Genomic DNA, 9005 nt, shown 5'->3' on the forward strand with positions numbered 1-9005 from the left:
ATGTTCAGAATTGCAAACAGTCTTACTCAAAGTTGAAGCTTTGAGCAAAGCACCACTCCTCACCTATCAGCATTGGTGGCTGCTGAAACAATCCCAAGGGGAACCCAGAGTAAACACAATGCTTGAATGTGGCTTGAAGTGCTGTTTGGGCTAGATGGACCACAGAGTGCGTCTTGTCAGTGATACAGCAGTACAGGCTGGGCAAAGGCCATTTTACAAGCAAAAACAGATCTCGCCATTTGCTGTTTGAAAGGCATCATTTTGGAAAATGTACTTAACCAGGAACTCCTGGCCCAACTCATAAGTCTCCAACTGCCTCAACAAGAGAGATTTCAGAAGGTTTGAATTCAGAAAGAGCATCTCAGTAAAGGGAAGGGATAAGAAGTTTGGCTCCCTCAGATGACTACACCCTCTGAAATACAGGCATGGAGACTTTCTTTATGTTTTCAAACTATTGAAAATTCGCTCTAATAAATTTCTCAAGGCCATCTGCCTAGAAACAGCTTGAATTTTAGAAGAGATGTCATAAGACAGAGAGATGTTCCTAGTTAAAAAGTTAGAAACTGACAGAATTCAAAATGTCTTCTCCGTTTGGGACTGATGCCTTTATATAAGTTAATTGTCACCACTCTGACCAGAGGGAACTAAAAAAAAAAAAAAAAGCATTGAATCCAAGCCACAAAAAAGACTAGTCATTCAGAAAAGAAGCTACAGATGAGGCAGAAAGTAAGATCACAGGCCTTATTAACCTAAGAGACCAGCAAGGGACAAGTGTATTTAGGCCAAAGGAACAAGGCCCCAGTGGCAAAGCAGTGAGCCTGTAAGCTGCATGAAGCAGCTGATCACCAACAACCTCCAAAGGGAAATAAAGGCAAATAAATAGGTTGCTGGAGTTACCAATCTTCAAAGGCAGAGGGTGGGTGGGGGGATTCCCAATCCATCTTCCCAACCTGTTTCTAAAAGGACTGTTGGAATAATAACATAAGGATAGCAGGTTCAGAGGCAGCACAAGAAGGAATCAGTCATTGCTTCTAGTGGGGAATAGAGGAGGAACCAGGAATTTGGAGGTGAGTCGGATCTGCTGTCTTACATTTAGGTACTTGGCACTTCTTGAGATCTTTTTATTTCATGCGAGTGTCTGTCAAAGCCGGCAAAAGGCAGAAATGACCAAGAGGTTTAGGGACGGAACAAGACAAGTAAAAGGAGTATCTAATCTCTTATGGTAGCGCCAAATCCCCGTAGGGTTTTTGGCTGCACTTTTTGCAGGCTTGGATTATTCACAAGTGGGGGGGTATGTGGAACATGATAGCATCAAAAATCAGGCATTGCATAATGCACCAGTGGCATCTGCATTCAAATGAGTCTAACAGAGAAGTAGTAAGACAGTGCATCTTTAAGAACAAGAAGATCCATTTTTTTTTCCAGTTTTTGAAATAAAACCTATGTTCAGTGACTAGAAACTATCAGAACAAATGCTTTTTTAATATACAATAAAAGTGACTTTCCAACTGCCACTGCATCCTGTGATCTTGTACTACCCTTTTTATTTATTGAGAGCACTATATGTTTGTTTGAAGAAGATCCCTGTTTCTTAACAGTCTGATAGTGCGAGGCAGGTCATCCGCTGTTAAAAATCTGGTGTTTTGTCTTTCGATGGTCATTTTCTTCCCCAGCTCCATTTTCAGCCAGTGGATGTATCTGTTGCATGTCCATACGTAGGACTCCTTTCAGGATCATTCTGTGGTTTTTAACAACAAAAGACCCAAACATTTTTAGCAAATCTTGATAGCTTTTTACTATAACATTTTTGTGGGGGTAGGGTTTGCCACTTCATTGAAAGACTGAAGAAACAATATAAGAAAAAGTGATTTTTTTTCCTAAGAAATTTGCTGTTTTGTTCGAAGAGCCAACTTTTCTTCATAAAGAGTGCTTTAATAAAAAAAAAAAAAGAAGTCAGCTCGAGAAATGTCAGCATATAAGTCAGTTCAGTGATCCAGGGGATGACTGACATATTTTAATTCAAGAGAAGGGAGACTTTTTTCTGTTATTTAAAGTTTTTAGCATGAAAATGATACCCCTCACCCGCCCCTTATTAATTGACATATTTCGTCTAACACTGTAATATAGTGAGTCTTGCAGAAAGTAATGAATACAGAAAAGGTAACTGAGTTCAGGACCAGCAAGCACCCCTAGCTTTTCTTGTATCACATGTTGAATACTATATTGCATGGTCATCCTGAATTCTGCATGCATGCTTTCTCTTAAGGGAATTTGCCTCTTTTCTCAGCTGTTTGACTCCAGCTCACTAGGAAACATTTTCAGCGTTTTGCACAGGTGTGCAGCTTGGCTGTGAAAATCCTCTCGCTCTCTCTTGCTCTCAATTAATTCTGGTAGCTCAGGAAGAGGTTGGCCCTTCTTGCCCCATTTAAGGTCCATGTTTCAATGGTCTTAAAGGGCAGACAATTCACAAGATTTTTCCCTCTGTAGATTTCCACAGGTCCTCTCTCTCTGAGGCAAAAAACAAAGATTTGTGCAGGCCTCATAAAAAATGGGCAGAAGAAAACAAAGGTCTCCCCCAGAAGGCAGCTAGTAGCCTAAAAATGTAATTCAATACTAGATTGCATGCTTCTCTCAGAGGTACTCGTTTCCACAAAGTCCTCTGAATTACCAGAAAAAATTATAATCTAATGGCTATCTTCGTTAACACCACATTGGTCAGACCGTGGGTTGTAATCTGAATTCCCCTGGTGCTCCAACAGCATAAAGCAGAGGTCATCAACATGTGGACCACAGAGCTGGGGGGCGACAGCAGTGTTTCAGCAGTGGAGGGCCCTGCCTGGCTAAGCTACATCAAAGAGCTAAGCTCCATTAAAGCAGCCTCAGACTCCAAAAACATCACCAAACCCTGGCACAGAGGGTCTATGTAGCTGGAGTCAGACCCTCCATTCAGAGCAATAGCCCCTGCACAGTATACCAGTACCAGAATTGCTGGAGATGGAAGTGGGCATCAGGGCAAGTGAGGGAGTCTGACCAAGCATATCATGCTTTGGCTCTTCTCAGTCCCTGGACTGTCAATCAGATGGCTGTCTCTAGTGGGTTATGGAATAGAGAAAATCCCACACAATTTACTGATTCGTTTTGATGCACTGGCTGGGGGAGTAGTTAGCTGATTGCATGATTTCACAATGATTACACACTTAATTTATACAACACAATTTTATTTTAAAACTCTTTGCTACGCATATAACACTGCTTAGCTTTAAGAAACACCACAAACATTAAAAACACAATAATTACATATATCAGAAACAGTGCTCCAAATGCACTTCCTTCCCAAACAATGCTATAAGAATTAGTATTACAAAAACAACTACAATTACAACTAAAAGTTAAATTTGAATCAATACTGTTATTTTCATAATATACTTACAATCCTAGAATTCCGAGAAGCCAAATACCAAAATATGGTTTCATTCCTCAGTAGTACAATTTAATGGGTTGGCCTCAGTAGTACGGTTCAATGGGCTCGCCTCAGCAATACGATTCAATGGGCTGGCCTCAGCAGTGATAGGACTAAGTCCCCTGCCTTCAGTCCCTTTTCGGGCGCTCTGCAGCTTCAGCGTGAACTAAGAGATTCGTGTTCACGGAGAGGGTAGTTCAGGTGATCAATCTGATCCGGCCTACACTTGCGATTCTTCCTTCGTTGTTCTGCAAGTGAAGTTACCTCCAAATTGGGACAGTAAGTTACAGTTTTTATTGAGTGAGCTGCCATCTTGGGCCACTCCTACTCAAGCCTGTCATTACCCCCAAATTTGGGCTCGGATCTTACTCAACAGATTCTTTTGCTTAGTAATTAGTTTATTTTGTTAATCATTTTAATTACTTTTGGGGAACTTCCATACCGCTGCAAGTGACCTTTTCTTACCAATCTGGTCAAAAGGCTCTAGGGTTTGATCTCTTGGAACTCAGGATGTTTGCTCTTTGTAAAAGACTTCTAAAGATAAAATGCAAATTAAGACTTTAAGCAAAGTCAGGACCTTTTGCATGTAGTCCAAAAACAATGACTTAGATAAGGAGATAAATCTTATCTTCTTCCTGAAACTGGCTAATGGGCAACCATTACAAACATTCAAACTATTTCATTCAATATGACAATGGCCACACAAGGTAAGTATTGTTAAAATTAGCCCAAGCGATTGCTCCAATTTGAAACACAGGTCTCAGAATGGGAGGCGTTTCAAAGACAGTGTAGAGCTACAATGGCTTTCTCCACTACCCCAGGCCTACAGCAGTATATGGTAAGAAGACAGAGTCCTGCCACAGTTCTTCACATTGCTGTTTTTTTTATTTGTTTTTCTTTTCAAAGAAACTCCCTCACCCTTCCCTTCGGGTTAAAAAACCATCAGGGGAGCAGGACCTGTTTTCATTCTAATGCTCTTTCATCAGAGCTGCATTTCATAATCCTATTCAGGCCATTCAGGTAAGGATAAGGGCAAAGGATTTTCAAAGATAGATGCCTAATACCTGTCAGCCATAAAGTACTCTCTGTGATGCTGGCCCAGTTTTAACTGAGAGTAAAGAGTTTGTAGTGGATCTCTTCCTTTTCTGCACCATATGCCTAAAATATCAAATAGAGCTTAAGTGTTAACATGACAGGCTTTTCAAGTGATAGTGTTCATCCTGGGTCTGGCATTTAACTAAAATAATGCTTGTAAAGTAACGGGCCACATTATGTAGAGTGAAAAACTCAAATCCATTTTTAATTTCTTTAACAAAAGGCTTCTCTTAGAAAGTCACTATTTTCCATATTTTATGTAAATGTGATCTTTAAAAAAAAATCAATTTGACCATTAGCAGTACATCAGCAAATTAAAGCCATCAGCAAGAAAGTTCGAATTTATTCAGAAGAAAAAAAAAAGAATTGTAAAGGTCATACAGTAGGCTTCAATATTTAAAGCTTTTGCTCCAATTAACCTCTTCAATCACATCATTCAAGGAAGGAAAAACCATTGAAAAATGTCTAAGACTCCTTTTTTTTCCTGACCAGAAATGATGCTCTACTCACTGTGCCTACTCACTGTGCCCAGTCCCAACTAAACATGTTCCTAAACAAGTGCAGTGAGTTAAGGCCACAAGTAGTGTCTGAATTGCTTACAGACAGAGTACAAGGCCAAGAAATATGCAGCATCAGGTTTTGGAGGTGGGCTTCCTCCCTAGGGGTCCTATATCCAGCCATTCAGATGACCAACAAATGTAACTTACTTGTAAGCCATACACACTTTACACAGGGCTTTACTATGAACAGCATATGCAGAGGTAATCTTTCAAATGACTTCATTCATACATGTTAATAAAGAGCTTATTGCATGTGCACATGAAGACAAAATGTAAGTAAAGGCCTAAATCATTCTGACCTGGTCATCCAGCTCTGGGCTGTCCAAGAGGCAGCCTATGGACTGTGTGCAGCCCATGCAGAGTGAATGTATGGTTCCTGAGTCCCTACCTGCCTTTTGCTCCCCTTATTGCTCTGGCTGCTGCTGCAGTTGGGGTCTCTAGGTTCTCAGCTTCCCTCCCATCCTCAGATTCTGCTTCCTGCTCCTGCTCCTGCTCCTGCTCCTGCTCCTGCCCCTGGGGGAGCCTGCAGTGTGGTGCAATGAGGAAGCTGAGGTGGGGGTTGCTGGCATGCATGGTGCAGTGGGAGTCAAACAAGAGGCCTGTGGCTCACACTAGCTCAGCCCCAGGACACGTGTTCCCTGTTGGTGCAGCCCATGCAGCATGTGGCCCTTGACCACTTAAAAGTTAGAGAGTCCTGATCTATCTGGTATCCGTGTGCTCTGCCCTGCGTTCTGGCATCCATCTGGTAGGCTAGGGAGTTTCAAACTTTTTTAAAAAGTGTACCCCTTTTGACTCAGTTTCAGCTCATGTACTTGTTTATATTAAAATTATTTGGGGTGGCTAAGCATGTGCACAAATGCACACACGTACCACCCACCAGCAGGTCAGTCTGTGTGGGAGGGGATAGGGCCATGGGGGGGGGGGGCAAATCGAGGCCTCCGCAGTGAGGGAGGGAGTGAGGCATAGACAGGGCCAGGGGCTGGAGTGAATGGGGCCCCAGCTGGGCTGGGTTGTGGGACAATCGGAGCCTAGGCGGCTTGTCCAGGGGCACAGAGGGACTCCTGCTGCTGCACGCATCCTAGCAGAGGCCAAGGGAGCACATGCGCCCCCTCCCCCCAATGCATGTGGGGCAGAGGCAGCTGCCACTGTGTGTTGGGCTTTGCTCACCACTGTGGCTGCTCTGGGAGCAGTGCAATGCCACATGCATCCTGCTGCGGGGCGGGCAGGGGGCACAGTGCAGCCCGGCGGTGGCAGGCACATGGTATTGCATTGCTCCTGAGGCAGCTGCAGCGGCACGCAAAGCCCAGTGCACAGCAGCAGCCATCTCTGCCCTGCACACAGATTGGGGGGAGGGGGCACATTCCCCCGGGGCCTTCTCTGGAGTGCGCGCAGCAGTAGGACACCCCCCCCCCCAATGCCCCCTACAACCTTTTTAAGTAACCCTAGGGATACATGTACCCCAACTGACAACCACTGTGGTAGGATGTAAAAGAGGGTAAAATGATAGTTATCTGAGGGAGGTAACTATCCAGGGAGGTGCAGCAGGGCAGAAGCAGGCCCAAGTGGCCTGTGCAGAGTCTTTTTTCCAGCACCTGTTCCCAGACACCAGTGGAGAGGGGCAGGCGTGGAGTAGGGGCTGCTGCTGCTGCTGTCCTCAGCTGGGCCTAGAACCCTGCACAGCTGCTCCCTCCAGCTGTGGCTTGACCAGGGCAGGAGCAAATAGATGCCCTCAGGCCAGCCGGGACAGCAGCAGCAGTGTTGGCAGGGGGTGGGTCCCCCTGCCTTTGTGCACCCACTCCCTACCTGGCTCTCTGGTGTCCCCAGGGGGTTCCAGCCACACCTTGCCCCCATCCTCACGCAGTCTGATGGCTGGTGTATCTCACCCCCCTTTGGTAAATCCTGGATCCACCCCTGGATAACTCTAAGTAGGATTATTCTTCCCAAATGACTGCTGAGAGCTGCCAGAATGGCATGAACTCATTTTTTCCCATCTCCATAAGTCAACTGATGCCTTCTTTCCTGACAACCCCCTGGTGGCCTGCTGTGTGGTTAATGATGACTTCCTGAGAAGAGACAAACAAATTAGCTCTGTCACATCAAGCACATGCACCCCATGGTGTTTGAATGATATCGCTGCCGAAGACAGCAATTTGTTAAAGCAGGAATCAAGGTCAGCTGAGCATCAAGGTGACCCTCCCCCTGATAACAGGTGCCTTTGGGGGAAAAAAAACCCCCAAACATTCAGCAGCCACTGCTGCAGAGATTGGCCAATCAAAACATAAAGGTAGTTAGCTGTATGAGCCTGAAGTAAGTCAGGCAGAAGGCAAGGCAGAGTGAAACCTTAGGGTGTGTAAACACATGGCTCACTTCAAGCCACCTCACCCTAGACCAGGCGCACCATGTACAGGTGTTCACCAGTCCTGGGAACTGCACAGGGAAACTAGAGTAAGTAACTCAGGGTGGGAGGTTAACTTTCTGGTTAGCTGCTTCCCCTAAATGTTGCTAACTTAGTGATTTTGTCCTGTGAGCGAGCCAACTTGGAGGGTTTCTGACAACAAAATACATGCACAAAAGGACCCCTGCATAGCAATGTCCTCCTTGTGGTACTTAATGAGCTGTCTAGTAGCTTTTTTCACACCTTAAGGAAGTCTGCTCAGCAACACCTAAGGACAATGGGATTTGTCAAATTAATTTCTACTTGCAGGTGTTGGTACAAAGCTGCTAAAACTAATAAATCCCAACCTCATTAAATCCCAACCTCATGCCTCTCTGACTTAGTCTACAAGGTGCCACCCTGACCTGCGTTCTGCCTAACTTTGGCTAAACACACAGAACTGCCTCTCTCTTGCCCAAAGTTTGCTGCCATTGGGGCAGCTGGAGCAATTTACTGATAAATAAGCTGTCAGATTGGATTTGCTGAGGCACTGCAAAGAAAATTGAAGCTAACAAAAGCAACTCCAACAGCAAATAGGTTAATTGAGGTAAGCCAGATGGCAAAAATGAGCTCAAATGGCAATAAATCATATGCTCCAGGTCCAAACATTCAGTGCACACCTCTTAGCAGACAGCAGCAATTCTGAACATCTTGAAAAGCAAAGCAATCTCTCCTCTCCCCCAGTAAGTTAAAGTGGCCATGCATAACCAAATTACTTATGGTTTACAGTTCCTTTTATTATGAAACTGAAATAAGGGTAACATCCTGACATGCTCATTATAATCCCAGTGAGGCAGGAAGAATTTTTATTAACCACAGCATTTGTGTACAACGGTTCTGCAAAAGGAACCTTATTTAAATATCCACTTTTTCTGCATTTTTAAATTAACAGGCACCAGGGGGGGTTGATGCAACTAGACATAAGAAATTAAACAAGGTCATTGACTGAGCAGCGCACAATGCAAGACAAGGGAGCTTTTCTGACATCTTGCTACCTTCTGGTTGGCCTTTATTGTTAGTACAAACTTAAAGGTGAATACCCTGCAGAGACTGAGCTGTCAGTTCTTACTGGCTCTGTAGATTTGCAGTGAATGGCTAAGCAGAGCAGCTATGGGTTACTGCAACAGACCCAAAGTCTGCTCGGAGACTGCTCCATTTCCTGGCCTCATTCAGACTCTACCACGAGGCAGAAGACAGGACCTGTGCTACAAGCTCCTTCAAACTGGGCACCCATCCCCTTCTCATGGATTTGGCTGCTTCCCTATAGGTTACAGTGCACAACCTACAGTTGTCCCCATAACAGAATAAGCCAGACTAGGCAAATTCCCTGTGGTGAGTAACAGGAGCTCACATTTTTCTTAGATAAGCAACAGCAATCTATACATACACATTACTCTTACATTTTATGCAAATCACCACTTCCCTGCCATTTATGTTGTGTAGACCCCCCAACTGA

Source organism: Alligator mississippiensis, chromosome 4 (assembly GCF_030867095.1).
Source record: "Alligator mississippiensis isolate rAllMis1 chromosome 4, rAllMis1, whole genome shotgun sequence".
NCBI classification, from domain to species: Eukaryota; Metazoa; Chordata; order Crocodylia; family Alligatoridae; genus Alligator; species Alligator mississippiensis.